Source organism: Bubalus kerabau, chromosome X (genome assembly GCF_029407905.1).
Source record: "Bubalus kerabau isolate K-KA32 ecotype Philippines breed swamp buffalo chromosome X, PCC_UOA_SB_1v2, whole genome shotgun sequence".
Lineage (NCBI taxonomy): Eukaryota > Metazoa > Chordata > Mammalia > Artiodactyla > Bovidae > Bubalus > Bubalus kerabau.
The window spans coordinates 98,623,923-98,640,578 of NC_073647.1; positions in this window are offsets into that span (position 1 = coordinate 98,623,923).

Below are 16,656 nucleotides of genomic sequence, written 5' to 3' on the forward strand. Positions count from 1 at the left end.
CCAGTCTCCTCTGTCCATGGAATTCTCCAGGCAAGTATTCTTGAGTGGGTAGTCATGCCCTTCTCCAGGGGATCTTCCTGACCCATGGATCGAAGCCCTGGGTCTACCACATTGCAAGCAGATTAACATCTGAGCCACCAGAGAGAGAGAGAGAGTTAATAAGAATACCTTCCTGAGGCCTCTGTTGTCCTTACCACACAGTGAGTTCCAGCTAATCTGCTTATTCAAGTCCTCTAATATTTTTAGGAAGGTCTCTGGACCTCCTGTGTGCAGCGTGGCCTCAGTTCAGACTGAGATCTGGCCTTACTCCAGCTTAGACTTGCTTTAAAAGTCTACAGTTTCCCTCCCTCCCCCAAAGTCCACAGTCTCAGGCTAATTATGGAGATTTAATCTGCTGCACTGGTGGCTGCTGGAGTAAATTCCCTTCATCTTCCTTGGTCATACTGGTGCTCAGGTTTGGTTCTGGCCCTGCCTATGCCTGTAGGCCACCCTCCAGTGTCTGTTCCCTACCCAGATATGAGGGGGCAAAAGTAGCAGTTTATTAAGTTTCATTTACTCAGTGCAGCTAGGGAGAGGTAAGGTATGCCAGACACAGTTGGGGTGTGTGGGGAGTGCCAGCTGTGACTGAGACATAAAGGAAATAGTGATTCTACAGGGGAATTTGCCCCAGATCTTGTCCCTAGGCCAAGCAAAGCTGCACAGGCTTCCAGGAAGATGTGGGCAGTGCTCTGTATGTGCTCGCAGTTTGGTGGCAGTTGTGACCCCTGGGGTTGTGACCACAGTGACCTCCTGTCCTCCACCTCTGTCACCCACGCCAGCCCTGGCAGTGGCCAAGCAGTCTGCATTTCCCCCTTTGGGGCCATACACTGCAGTTGCTGGTAGTCCTGCCTCTGGCACTTGAGCTTGCTTTGGTGTATCTACCTTTGGAATCATACTTCACAGTCATAGCTCATCCAGTCTATGGCACTCACAAAGGTGGTGTCCTGCAATCTATGAGCACATGGAGTTAAACGGTCTCAGTAGCAATGATCTTTTGCCTTTCTAGCATGCCCAGACTTTCCCCTAAACTCTGTCAACTATGTTGTACTAGCCCTCTCAGAGTATCCTCACTGCACTCAACCCCAGGCTTCTCTTTGGGATCTGATCCCCAAAGCCTGAGCCTTTGCACCCAGCCCCTACTTGCTATTGTGCAAGTGTAAATAGTATCTTGGCTGGGAAATTTTGGTCAGCACCACTTGATGAATTCTCTCTGTTTTGCCTTCCAAGAACTTGTTGCTCTGTTCCCCTCTGAGGTTCTGAAGCTCCACACCCCTCCCCAATTCCTGCCCATGAGGGGTCTTCATAATGTACAGAAATTTTTCCTCCTTCACAGCTCCCTCCCCAAGATGCAGATCCCTGTACCAAATCCTTTGTCTCCTCATTTTCCTATATCTTTCGACCTACCTCATTCTTAGGAAATTAGCTTGCCTTTTTGGAAGTCTGAGGTCTTCAGCCAGCGTTCAGAAGATGTTCTGCAGGATTTGTTCCACATACATATGTATTTTTGATATATTTCTGGGAAGGAAGTTGATCTCCCCATCTTAATCATCAACCATCTTGAAAGTTCCCCAGGGATCATGGTTTTTAGTCAGCTCTACCACTGAGTAACTGTGTGAACTTAAGCAAATTACTCCCTCACTTGCCTCCATTTCCTCAACTGTATAATTGAAAAGATGATTGCTGAGGATACTTCATTCTCTGAAATATTACAATTCTCTGAAAATGATGAGCTAGTTCTTCCAGGATATATTCTTGTGATAGTGAATAACATATTGGGAGCATGAGGGATGTCTTACTAGGTAGTGTTACCCAACCAAACTTGGGTCCACTTGCTCTGTGTGCAGCAAAGTCAATCTACTGACACTGGGTTGTGGTGAGAAAAAATACAGTGCTTATTGCAAGGTGCCAAGCAAGAAGAACAGGCAGCTAATGCTCAAAAGACCCAAACTCCCTGATCTGACTAATGGTGAGGTAACAGTTTTGAGTTTTTGGAATCCCTATTACCATTTTTATGGTTCCAACAGGTCTCAGGCCTATGTGTCAGTGGTCAACATGAAGTTAACTTCTTTCATCTTGTGGGGCTTTCAGTATCTTCAAAATGACTCAAGGATATGGTTCAGGATATTATTTATAGCCCTTGAAGAGGAATTAAAAGTCATTGATTTTGTTTTATGGCTAAACTATTATTATTTTACCCTATTTGCATGTTTTCTTTTGTTTCTGCATTTTATCACTTATCTGATAAATTTGCTCTTTGGAACTCAGGGAAGGCCTGGAAGGCCAACACTTTTTAACAAACAAGAGGGTAGGGCCCTGGGGGAGGGGAGGGATGCAATGGTCTGTTCCCAGGAATGCCCAACAGTGTTCTACCCAGTTTCAGTAGTAGTTAATTTATGTATTACTTTTCATGATATGCCTATCCCCAGGATAGTTTCTTCTACTCTTGTTTTAACTTATCTGAATAGAACCAGGATCAATCGTTTAGTTGGTTCTTTTGCTTCATATTATTTTGAATGGAATGAGGACTGGCAATAAGAGCTGGGGATACACTTGATACTAGGAATACCATGCCTCAGATTCAAGTCTCTCTGGCCCAAGTCAAAAAGGCCCAGGAATCTGCATGTTTAAAAAGTATCTCAGGAACTAGAAAGCCCCATGAAATTTCAGACTCATTGCCCTAGCAAAAGATAATCTGTTACTTTTCTAAAGAGTTAAATATGAAGATGAAATGAAGTTTTATTTATTTATTATACTCTGTCATGTAACTAATATTTTCTGACACATCTGTACTAGACTCTGAAGTAAATATAACATTTTCTATGTCCATGAAAAACGTAAGTTCCAGTGTGTGAGATAGACAATTTTATAGATGATAACAAGACATGATGATCAATACTATAACCAGATATATGTAAAAAGGCTAGAGGGGCCTTAACTGGTATAGGTGGGGTTAAAGAAAGTTACATGGAGGAGGTGGTACTCCTAACAGATATTATTACATCGGTGGGGGAGAAGGTGTTTCTGTTAGCTGTTTGAGCAGTTAGACTCTAGGACAAATGTTAGTGTGATCAAATAGTGTATACTATTGTTCCTTGTTGTTGCTGTTGTTCAGTCACTCAGTAGTGTCTGACTCTCTGTGATCCCCATGGACTGCAGCACACCAGGTTTCCCTGTCTTTCACTCTCTCCTGGAGCTTGATCAAACTCATGTCCATTGAATCAGTGATGCCATCCAACCATCTCATACTCTGTCGTCCCATTCTCCTCCTGCCTTCAATTTTTTCCAGCATCAGGGTCTTTTCTAATGACTTGGCTTTTTGCACCAGGAGACCAAAAAGTATTGGAGCTTCAGCTTCAGCATCAGTCCTTCCAATGAATAGTCAGAGTTGATTTCCTTTAGAATTGACTGGTTTGATCTCCTTGCTGTCCAAGCGACTCTCAAGAGTCTTCTCCAACACCAAAGTTTGAAAGCATCAGTTCTTCAGTGCTCAACCTTCTTTACAGTCCAAATCTCACATCCACACATGACTAATAGAAAAACCATAGCTTTGATTACATGGATCTTTGTTGGCAAATTAATGCCTCTGTTTTTTAATACACAATCCAGTTTTCACATAGCATTTCTTCCAAGGAGCAAGCATCTTTTAATTTCATGGCTGCAATCACCATCTGCAGTGATTTTGGAGCCCAAGAAAATAAATTCTATCTTTGTTTCCCTTTTTCCCCCATCTATTTGCTATGAAGTGATGGGACTGGATGCCATGATCTTAACTTTTTGAATGTTGAGTTCTAAGCCAGTTTTTCACTCTCCTCTTTCAATTTCATCACGTGGTTCTTTAGTTGTTCTTCACTTTCTGAATAAGGGTGGTGTCATCTGCATATCTGAGGTTATTGATATTGTTCTTAGTCCACTGATAACTGATAGGTGTTACTACTATTGTATTGTTTTATATATTTTTTTTATTTTTATTTTTTTTCTTTTACTTTACAATATTGTATTGGTTTTGCCATACATCAAAATGCACCTGCCACTGGTGTACATGTGTTTCCCATCCTGAACCCCCCTCCCACCTCCCTCCCCATACCATTCCTCTGGGTCATCCCAGTGCACCTGAGAACTGCTAGCCAAAGAGATCATCCAGGAGACCTTAAGACTTGATGAATTCAGCAAATTTCACCATAAAGCTTAGTAGATAACAGAGATTATTCCCCATCATACACTCTTATCAAAAACTTCTGCTTAAATTAACACTAATATTGACCTTATATTCTCATATCTCAAAGATCATTTTAAACTTTTCAGTGGAGTTACCCTTATTCCAAAACTACATGAAAGTGTTCCTTGAATTTCACTTTCATTCATGGTTTATTCTCATGAACTATAGTCTCCCAGGCTTGTTCCTTTTTGAGGCTGATAACTACATGCATATCATAGCTGGGTAACCTTTGCAGAATACTTATTTCAACTTTCAAAATTTAGAGGGAAAAAGGGAGAAGAAAGAATTTTACTTGATGACTGATTTTAAATTTCTGATTTCTCTGATAACCAAAAACAACTTTCCTTTTGTAAAATTAGAAATGTCATTTCATGGATTGTCTTTATAAAATTATTTTTTATTAGAGTATAGTCATTTCACAATTTTGTGTTATTTTCTACTGTACAGCAAATGAATCAATTCTATGTATACACATGTGCCCTCTTTTTGGATTTCTTTCCTGCTTAGGTCATCACAAAGCATTGAGTAGATTTCCCTGTGCTATACAGTAGGTTCTCATTACTTATCTATTTTATACATAATAATGTATATATGTCAATCCCAATTACCTAATTCATCTGACCCTCCCATTCCCCTTGGTATCCATACATTTGTTATCTACATCTGTGTGTTTATTTCTGCAAAAAAATAAGTTCATATGTATCATTTTGCTAGATCCCATATATATATATATTTTTTTTCAATATAAACATATATACAATATTTGTTTTCCTCTTTCTGACTTACTTCACCTTGTATAACAGTCTCTAGGTTCATCCATGTCTCTGAAAATGGTAAAATTTTGTTTCCTTTTATGGCTAAGTAACATCCCTGGTGGCTCAGATGGTAAAGAATCCACCTGCAATACAGAATACCCCAATTTGATCCTTTGGTCAGGAAGATCCCCTGGAGAAGGGAATGGCTATCTACTTCATTATTCTTGCCTGGAGAATTCCATGGACAGAGGAGCCTAGTGGGCTACAGTCCATGGGATTACAAATAGTCAGACACAACTGAGAAACTAATACTTTCTTTCACTTTCAATACTCCATTTTATATATGTACCACATCTTCTTTATCCATTTCTCTTTTGATGAACATTTAGACTGCTTCTATGTCCTGGTTATTATAAATTGTGTTGCAATAAACATTGGGGTGCACTTATTTTTTTTGAATTATGGTTTTCTCCAGGTATATGCTCAGAAGTGAAATTGCTGGGTTATACAGTAGTTCTATTTTTAGTTTTTCTAAGGAACCTCTATAGTGGCTTTATCAATCTACATTTCCACCAACAGTGTAAGTGTGTCCCCTTTTTTCTACACACTCTCCAGCATTTACTGTTTGTAGATTTTTTGATGATGGTCATTCTGACCAGTGTGAGATACTACAATGATTTGAAAAAATCTTGCTGAGATTTCTGTCAAAGAGTGTTCTGCTTATGTTTTTCTCTAAGAGTTTTATACTGTCCAATTTTTTCAACAGTAGTTTATTAGGGTTGGATTTTATCAGGGGTTTGAAGCCCCAAAGATCTGAGAATTATATCAGTGGTTAACTGGTCAGAAGATTATATGAAAACCAGCTAAACAGACAATTATCTACCATTCAAGATCTTCAAAAATGACACTTTGTTATTCCTATCAGTTATTCCGATATTTCCTCTTCTTTGTGATGTATTGCCCAGCAGAGTGCATAATATATTGTAGCTATCCCATATATATTATTTGTTAAATACATTTCTGGGATGGATTATTACATCTTTTATTTAATTTGCAAATACACCATGCATTTAGTATTGCAGTGATTTAAGAACTATTTTAAACTAGATAAGTATATAAAAGAAGAAAATTCATTCTTGGTTCTAGTACTGTAATATTAACATTGCTGAGACTTTAACTTAGGCTTTTAAAACACATTTCTACATATAGATAAAAAAAAGTCGCATGTATCTTTCTGTCCTGTCTTCTCATTTACCATTATTTCATAGCTTTTTAATGTTATTATGTACTCTTCATAATCACCATTTTTATGGTGCATCATACTATTAATTTCCTTATATTGGCACATTGTCATGACATTCTTATATCCTATGTTTTATTGCATCTTCATTCTCCAATCTCATAAACAAGCACTAATTATGCAGCCAGAACTTTTTGACTGAAACTACTTCTTCATTCCCACCTTTTCTCTGACTATATTCATGATGTAGAATATAAGAGGAACCTATATGTTCCTTCTACTTATCTTTAAAGATTGACATGGTGTGAATAAAGTTCTTATTGTTGGTCCATAAACACTGGTATACGTATTCTATTCTTGTTCCTATAGTTTCAGTTCAGTACAGTTCAGTCACTCAGTCGTGTCCAACTCTTTGTGATCCCATGAATCACAGCACATTAGGCCTCCCTGTCCATCACCAACTGCCGGAGTTCACTCAGACTCACGTGCATTGAGTCAGTGATGCCATCCAGCCATCTCATCCTCTGTCGTCCCCTTCTCCTCCTGCCCCCAATCTCTCCCAGCATCAGAGTCTTTTCCAATGAGTCAACTCTTCGCAAGAGGTGGCCAAAGTACTGGAGTTTCAGCTTCAGCATCATTCCTTCCAAAGAACACCCAGGACTGATCTCCTTCAGAATGGACTGGTTGGATCTCCTTGCAGTCCAAGGGACTCTCAAGAGTCTTCTCCAACACCACAGTTCAGAAGGATCAATTCTTTGGCACTCTGCTTTCTTTACAGTCCAACTCTCACATCCATATATGACCACTGGAAAAACCATAGCCTTGACTAGACGGACTTTTGTTGGCAAAGTAATGTCTCTGCTTTTCAATATGCTATCTAGGTTGGTCATAACTTTCCTTCCAAGCGGTAAGCGTCTTTTAATTTTATGGCTGCAGTCACCATCTGCAGTGATTTTGGAGCCCAAAAAAATAAAGTCTGACACTGTTTCCACTGTTTCCCCACCTATTTGCCATGAAGTGATGGGACCAGATGCCATGATCTTCATTTTCTGAATGTTGAGTTTTAAGCCAACTTTTTCACTCTCCTCTTTCACTTTCATCAAGAGGCTTTTTAGTTCCTCTTCACTTTCTGCCATAAGGGTAGTGTCATCTGCATATCTGAGGTTATTGATATTTCTAGCAGCAATTTTGATTCCAGCTTGTGCTTCTTCCAGCCCAGCGTTTCTCATGATGTACTCTGCATATAAGTTAAATAAGCAGGGTGACAATATACAGCCTTGATGTACTCCTTTTCCTATTTGGAACCAGTCTGTTTGTTCCATGTCCAGTTCTAACTGTTGCTTCCTGACCTGCATATAGGTTTCTCAAGAGGCAGGTCAGGTGGTCTGGTATTCCCATCTCTTTCAGAATTTTCACAGTTTATTGTGATGCACACAGTCAAAGGCTTTGGCATAGTCAGTAAAGCAGAAATAGATGTTTTTCTGGAACTCTCTTGCTTTTTCCATGATCCAGCAGATGTTGGCAATTTGATCTCTGGTTCCTCTGCCTTTTCTAAAACCAGCTTGAACATCTGGAAGTTCATGGTTAACGTATTGCTGAAGCCTGGCTTGGAGAATTTTGAGCATTACTTTACTAGCATATGAGATGAGTGCAATTGTGCAGTAGTTTGAGCATTCTTTGGCATTGCCTTTCTTTGGTATTGGAATGAAAACTGACCTTTTCCAGTCCTGTGGCCACTGCTGAGTTTTCCAAATTTGCTGGCATATTGAGTGCAGAACTTTCACAGTGTTATCTTTGAGGATTTGAAATAGCTCACCTGGAATTCAATCACCTCCATTAACTTTGTTTGTAGTGATGCTTCCTAAGGCCCACTTGACTTCACATTCCAGGATTAGGAGAGTCTTGTGCAAATTCCAACATGAAGAAAATTCCTGAAAAAGGAAGTATTTACATCCTGAGCAGTTAGAAGCAGCACATCTTAGGGGTTAGTGTGTGTGTGTGTGTGTGTGTGTGTGTGTGTGTGTGTGTGTGTGTGTGTTGGGGTATATAATACGTGGAAGGCTGAGAAGAAAAGCTAGTTGCAATTCACATTCAGACAGGGCAAGGTAAAGGGAAGAGTTCATCTCTTTTCTGGTCAGTTTGGGAATACATCCTGGAAATATTACCACTGTCCACCATCATACATTATTTTTGGCTTCAGACATATGAACATGTGGTTCTCTGTGAGACTGGGTAACAGGATGTGTGTGAGGATGAGTTTTTCCCATATTAGATATTCTTTTGCAATATGATAAGGTAACTGAAATGGGCCAATGTTATTTCCAGGAGTGTTCTGAGTCACTGTGTCATGGAACTACGTGACTTTGATGAGATGGCACCTAGGATGTCCGAGTCAGTGTGGGGTCATTGGAGGCTGTGAGTGATTAGGACACAAGGAAGGAAGTCAGAGAGAAGCTGTAGACATGACTGATGAAGGGAGATGTTCTGATTGGCAGGGAAAGATTAAAGGAGGTATGCTTTTCCAGACATACTTGATGATGAGACACAGTAAACAGACCACATGGTCTTCTAAAAATATCTGAAAGTCATTAACACTAATAGGAGGGAAGATAATTTATGGGGTGAGGTAGGATAAGAGAGCTAGAATTCATAGATGGAAGTAAAGAAAGATATTAAACACCTGAGTTTCTTTAAGAATGTTTAAACATGACATTAAAATGTTGACAACCTGTGTAACAATGGCAATGATAAATCAGAATGGAGTATGACTAGCCTATGACACTGGAGCAAGATCCTAGAGATCCAATCTTGTGTCAAGCAATACTATATGCAGAGCCAGGGTAGGTACTGAGGAACTCAGGGCAGTAGGGGGAACATTTGAGAGACATGAGGTGACTATTTACCAACTAAACATTTTAACAATTGATATGGACATACAGCTGTAGTTCTCAACTGGGTGTGATTTTATCCCCCAAAGGATATTTTTGGTAATGTCTGGAGACATTTGTGATTGGTAATGGGGTAATGCTACTTGAATCTAGTAGGTAAAGATCAGGGATGCTGTTAAACATCTTACAATGCAAAGAAAAGACCCCTGAACCCTCTCCTTTACCCCCAATCAAAGTCAATGCACACAACAAAGGGTTATTCAACTCAAAATGTCACTCTTTCTAAGGTTGAGAAATCCTGGCCATACAGGTACAGATCAGTTAAATATCTGCCTTGAGAATGTCTCCATCACTGACGAGGCTGAGTTAGTGAGAGAGTTTCACAGTGGAAATAACTGATGTTCATCTCTCTCTCCTGGATTCGCCTGACATCGTTGTCTTTCCAGGATGCTCAACTAGAAATTTTCCATTTTCTTTACTCTGGTCCTCCTCTCCTACCCTATTTCCATTATCTTAATTTAGGTCTTTATCATCATCTCTTTTAAGGCTACTTCAACAATCTCTTAAACAGTTTTCCAGAAACCATTCTTTTCCACTTCCAATCTATTTTCTATACAGTCTTCCTTGCTTACCATTGTAGCCCTGTGCCTGGCACATACAGCCATACCCAGAGTAGGCACTGAGTAAATATTTATTGAATTAATTGATAAACAAATGAATTCTGTTACATCTTTGCTCCAAAATTTCCAATAGTTCCTGGTAGCCCACAGAATAAATGCAAAATCACATACAAGACAATTCAAAATATTATCCCAATTATAAAGTTGCATACAATTACTAAATTCTATACTATATAGATCATATAAATAAAAATGTATACAGTTATAAAATTGTATATAAAATTATATACAACTTAAATTATTTGCAATTCAAAATATCATACCAATCCCATCACATACAAGACAATTCAAAATATTATACCAATTTGTCTTTCCAGTTTAATTTCCTTGTTTTTTAATCACCCTGAGTTCACCCCACTATATGAACTTTATACTATAACACAATGAACATCTCCATTTCCCCCAAATGTCACATTTTTTTTTCCTTTTTATATTTCTCAAACCCTATTATGAAATTCTGCTAGTCATCTTGGTGTCTTTTCTCTAGTCATCTTGGTGTCTTTTCTCAATGGTCCTCAATATAAGGTGAAGGTGTGTGTGGGGGAGCTTATCAAAAGAATACTTGGTGTATTTTCTCTAGTCATCTTGGTGTCTTTTCTCAATGGTCCTCAATATAAGGTGAAGGTGTGTGTGGGGGAGCTTATCAAAAGAATACTCAAAATAAAAATTTCCAAACTCCATTCCACATGTACTGAAATCTAGAAGAGGATATATATATATATATATATATATATATATATATATATATATATTTTTTTTTTTTTTTTAAATTGGAGGCTAATTACTTTACAATAATGTGGTAGTTTTTGCCACACATTGACATGAATCAGCCATGGGTGTACATGTGTCCGCCAACCCTGACAACCCCTCCTATCTTCCTCCCCATCCCGTCCCTCTGGGTTGTCCCAGTGCACTGGCTTTGAGTTGAATCTACTTGAACTCAAATCTACATGAAACCCAGTGCCCTGTTTTCATGCATTGATCTTGGAATGGTCATCCATTTCACATATGGTAATGCATCACATTCTTTTTGACCAGTTACCCTTACTTTATATGGGTCTATTTCTGGACTCTATTCTTTTATGTAGGATCTATATGCATGTCATTTCATCAGTACCATGTGGTAAAATTTCAATAATATTTTCAAAGAATTCACTTTTAAATTCATTCAATTCAGTTCAGCTGCTCAGTCATGTCGGACTCTTTACAACCTCATGGACTGCAGCATGCCAGACTTCCCTGTCCATCTATAGCTCCCGGAGCTTGCTCAAACTCATGTCCATCGAGTCCATGATGCCATCCAACCATCTCATCCTCTGATGTCTCCTTCTCCTCCTGCCTTCAGTCTTGCTCAGCATCAGGTTCAATCTTGCTCAGCATTCAGTGAGTCAGTTCTTCACATCAGATGGCTAAATATTGGAGTTTCAGCTTACCATTAGTCCTTCTAATGATCATTCAGGACTGATTTCCTTTAAAATTGACTGATTTGATTTCCTTGCTGTCCAAAGGACTCACAAGAGTCTTCTTCAACACCACACTTCAAAAGCATCAGTTCTTCAGTGCTCGGCTTTCTCTATGTTCCAAGTCTAACATCCATACATGACTGGGAAAACCAAAGCTTTCACTAGATGGAAAAGTAACGTCTCTGCTTTTTTTAATATGCTATCTAGGTCGGTCATAGTTTTTCTTCCAAGGAGCAGGCGTCTTTTGATTTCATGGTTGCAATCATCATCTGCAGTGATTTTGGAGCTCAAGAAAATAAAGTCTGCCACTGTTTCCATTGTTTCCCCATTTATTTGCAATGAAGTGATGGGACTTGATGACATGATCTTAGTTTTTTGTATGTTGAGTTTTAAGCCAACTTTTTCACTCTCATCTTCCACTTTCATAAAGTGGCTCTCTAGTTCTTCACTTTCTGCCATAAGAGTGGTGTCATCTGCATATCTGAGGTTATTGATACTTCTCCTGGCAACCTTGATTCCAGCTTGTGCTTCATCCAGGTCAGGATTTCGCATGATGTGCTCTGTATATAAGTTAAATAACCAAGGTGACAAAATACAACCTTGATGTACTCCTTTCCCAATTTGGAACCAGTTTTTTGTTCCATGTCTGGTTCTAACTGTTGCTTCTTAATCTGAATACAGATTTCTCAGAAGACAGGTAAGGTGGTTTGGTATTCCCTTCTCTTGAATAATTTCCCACAATTTGTTGTGATCCACACAGTCAAAGGACTTAGCATAGTCAATGAAGTAGAAGTAGATATTTTTCTGGAACTCTCTCGCTTTCTCTACGATCCAGCAGATGTTGGCAATTTGATCTCTGGTTCCTCTGCCTTTTCTAAATCCAGCTTGAACATCTAGAAGGTCTAGTTTCAGGTACTGCTGAAGCGCAGCTTGGAGAATTTTCAGCATTCCTTTGCTGGCATGTGAGATGAGTGCAACTATGCAGCAACTTGAACATTCTTTGGCATTGCCTTTCTTTGGCATTGGAATGAAAACTGACTTTTCCAGTCCTGTGGCCCCTGTTGAGTTTCCAAATTTGCTGGCATATTGAGTGCAACACTTTAACAGTATCATCTTTTAGGATCTGAAATAGCTCAACTAGAATTCCATCACCTCCACTAGCTTTGTTCATATTGATGCTTCCTAAGACCTACTTGACCTCACACTCCAGGTTTTCTGGCTCTAGGTGAGTGACAACATCATTGTGGTTATCTGGGTCATGATATTTTTTCTATAGTTGTTGTGTATTCTTAATATATTCTGCTTCCATTAGGTCCATACCGTTTCTGTCATTTTTGTGTCCATCTTTGCATGAGATATTCCCTTGGTATCTCTGATTTTCTTGAAGAGATCTTTAGTATTTTCATTATTTTGTTTTCCTCTATTTATTTGCATTGATGACTTAGGAAGGCTTTCTTATCTCTCCCTTGCTATTCTTTGTAATTCTGCATTCAGATGGATACATCTTTCCTTTTCTCCTTTGCCTTTAGGTTCTCTTCTTTTCACAGCTTTTGTAAGGCATCCTCAGACAACTATTTTCCCTTTTTGTATTTCTTTCTCTTAGGGTTGCTTTTGATCACAGCCTCCTGTACAATGTGGTGAACCTCTATCCATAGTTCTTCAGGCACTCTATCAGATCTAATCCCTTGAATCTATTCATGACTTCCACTGTATACTGTAAGGAATTTGATTTAGGTCAACCCTGAATGGCCTACTGCTTTTCCCTACTTTCTTCAATTTAAGTCTCAATTTTGCAATAAGGAGTTCATAATCTGAGCCTCAGTCAGCTCCTGGTCTTGTTTTTGCTGACTGTATAGAGCTTCTTCATCTTTGGCTGCAAATAATATAATAAATTTTATTTCAGTATTAACCATCTGTGAAGTCCATGTGTAGATTTGGCTCTTATGTTGTTGGACAAAGGTGCTTGCTATGACCAGTGCATTCTCTTGGCCAAACTCTGCTAGCCTTTTCCTGCTTCATTTTGCATTCCAAGGCCAAACTGGCATGTTATACAGGTAACTCTTGACTTCCTACTTTTGCATTGCAGTCCCCTATAATGAAAAGGACATTTTTTTTTTTTTTTTTTTTGGTGTTAGTTCTAGAAGGTCTTGTAGGTCTTCAACTTCAGCTTCTTTAGCTTTACAGGTTGGGACATAGACTTGGATTACTGTGGTATTGAATGAGTTGCCTTGGAAATGAACACAGATCATCCTGTCCTTTTTAAGATTGCACCCAACGACTGCATTTTAGTCTCTTTTGTTGACTATGAGGGCTACTCCGTTTCTTCTAAGGGATGATTGGCCACAGTAGTAGATGCAATGGTCATCTGAATTAAATTTGCCCATTCTGATCCATGTTAGTTCACTGATTTCTAAAAGGTTCACTCTTGCCATATCCTATTTAACCACTTCCAATTTACCTTGATTCATGGACCTAACATTCCAGGTTCCTAGGCAATATTGCTCTTTACAGAATCTGACTTTGTTTCTATCTTCAGTCACACCCACAATTGGGTTTTGTTTTTGCTTTGGCTCAGCCTCTTCCTTCTTTCCTGAGCTACTTCTCTGGTTTTCTCCAGTAGCATATTGGGCACCTACCTACCCAGGGGGTTCATCTTTCAGTGTCATATCTTTTCCCCTTTTCATACTGTTCATGGGGTTTTAAGGCAAGAATATGGAAGTGGTTTATCATTCCTTTCTTTAGTGGACCACGTTTTGTTAGAACTCTCCACCATGATCCATCTGTCTTGTGTGGCCCTACATGGCATTGCTCATAGTTTTATTGAGTTAGACAAGACTGTGATCCATGTGGTCAATTTGATTAGTTTTCTGTGATTGTGGTTTTTATTCTGTCTGCCCTTTGATGGATAAGTATAAGAGGCTTGTTGAAGCTTCCTGATGGGAGAGACTGGCTGTGGAAAATCTGGAGTTTTCTCTGATGGGTGGGGCTGTGCTCAATAAATCTTTAGTCCAATTTTCTATTATCTTTATGTTACTGACCTTTTACTCTTTTGTCTATATTCTTTATTCCATCGAGGTTTTTGTTGTTGCTGTTGCTCAGTTATAAAATTTCCATTTATTCTTCTCTACATTTACTTTCTTTGGAGAGACTCCATATTTTTCCATGTCTTTTAAGAATGTTAATCTTTACTGTGTTGAATACTCATTGTTGAATTTAGTTGTTTTTCTTTTTATTGCTCTTCCTCCAACACATTTTTTAAAATTAATTAATTTATTTATTTTACTTTACAATGTTGTATTGGTTTTGCCATACATTGACCTGAATTCACCATAAGTGTACATGTGTTCCCCATCCTGAATCCCCTCCCACTTCCCTCCCAATCCCATCCCTCTGGGTCATCCCAGTGCACCAGCCCCGAGCACCCTGTATCATGCATCAAACCTGGACTGGTGATTTGTTTCACATATGATATTTTACATGTTTCAATGCCATTCTCCCATATCATCCCAACCTTGCCCTCTCCCACAGAATCCAAAAGACTGTTCTATATACCTGTGTCTCTTTTGCTGTCTCACATACAGGGTTATCGTTACTTTCATTCTAAATTCCATATATATGCGTTAGTATACTGTGTTGGTGTTTTTCTTTCTGGCTTACTTCACTCTGTATAAGAGGCTCCGGTTTAATCCACCTCATTAGAACTGATTCAAACGTATTCTTTTTAATGGCTGAGTAATACTCCATTGTGTATATGTACCACTGCTTTCTTATCCACTCATTTGCTGATGGACATCTAGGTTGCTTCCATGTTCTGACTACTATAAACAGTGCTGCAATAAACATTGGGGGTACACGTGTCTCTTTCGATTTTGGTTTCCTTAGTGTGTATGCCCAGCAGTGGGATTGCTGGGTCATAAGGCAGTTCTATGTCCAGTTTTTTAAGGAATCTCCACACTGTTCTCCATAATGGCTGTACTAGTTTGCATTCCCACCAACAGTGTAAGAAGCTTTCCTTTTCTCCACACCCTCTCCAGCATTTATTGTTTGTAGACTTTTGACAGCAGCCATTCTGACTGACGTGAAATGGTACCTCATAGTGGTTTTGATTTGCATTTCTCTGATAATGAGTGATGTCGAGCATCTTTTCATGTGTTTGTTAGCCATCTGTATGTCTTCTTTGGAGAAATGTCTATTTAGTTCTTTGGCCCAGTTTTTGATTGGGTCATTTATTTTTCTGGAACTGAGCTGCAGGAGTTGCTTGTATACTTTTGAGATTAGTTCTTTGTCAGTTGCTTCATTTGCTATTATTTTCTCCCATTCTGAAAGCTGTCTTTTCACCTTGCTTATAGTTTCCTTTGTTGTGCAGAAGCTTTTAAGTTTAATTAGGTCACATTTGTTTATATTTGCTTTTATTTCCAATATTCTGGGAGGTGAATCAGAGAGGATCCTGCTGTGATGTCTGTCGAAGAGTGTTTTGCCTATGTTCTCCTCTAGGAGTTTTATAGTTTCTGGTCTTATGTTTAGATCTTTAATCCATTTTGAGTTTATTTTTGTGTATGGTGTTAGAAGGTGTTCTCATTTCATTCTTTTCCAAGTGGTTGACCAGTTTTCCCAGCTGCTGCTGCTGCTGCTGCTAAGTCGCTTCAGTCATGTCCGATTCTGTGCGACCCGTAGACGGCAGCCCACCAGGCTTCCCCTTCCCTGGGATTCTCCAGGCAAGAACACTGGAGTGGGTTGCCGTTTCCTTCTCCAATGCATAAAAGTGAAAAGTGAAAGTGAAGTTGCTCAGTCGTTTCCGACTCTAGCGACCCCATGGACTGCAGCCTACCAGGCTCCTCAGTCCATGGGATTTTCTAGGCAAAAGTACTGGAGTGGGGTGCCATTGCCTTCTCCGAGTTTTCCCAGCAACACTTGTTAAAGAGATTGTCTTTAATCCAATGTATATTCTTGTCTCCTTTGTCAAAGATAAGGTGTCCATGTGTGCGTGGGTTTATCTCTGGGCTTTCTATTTTGTTCCATTGATCTATATTTCTGTCTTTGTGCCAGTACCATACTGTCTTCATGACTGTGGCTTTGTAGTAGAGCCTGAAGTCAGGCAGTTTGATTCCTCCAGTTCCATTCTTCTTTCTCAAGATAGCTTTGGCTATTCGAGGCTTTTTGTTTTTCCATACAAATTGTGAAATTATTTGTTCTAGCCCTGTAAAGAATACTGTTGGTAGCTTGATAGGGATTACATTGAATCTATAAATTGCTTTGGATAGTATACTCATTTTCAGTATATTGATTCTTCCAATCCATGAACATGGTATATTTCTCCATCTATTAGTGGCTTCTTTGATTTCTTTCACCAGTGTTTTATAGTTTTCTATATATAG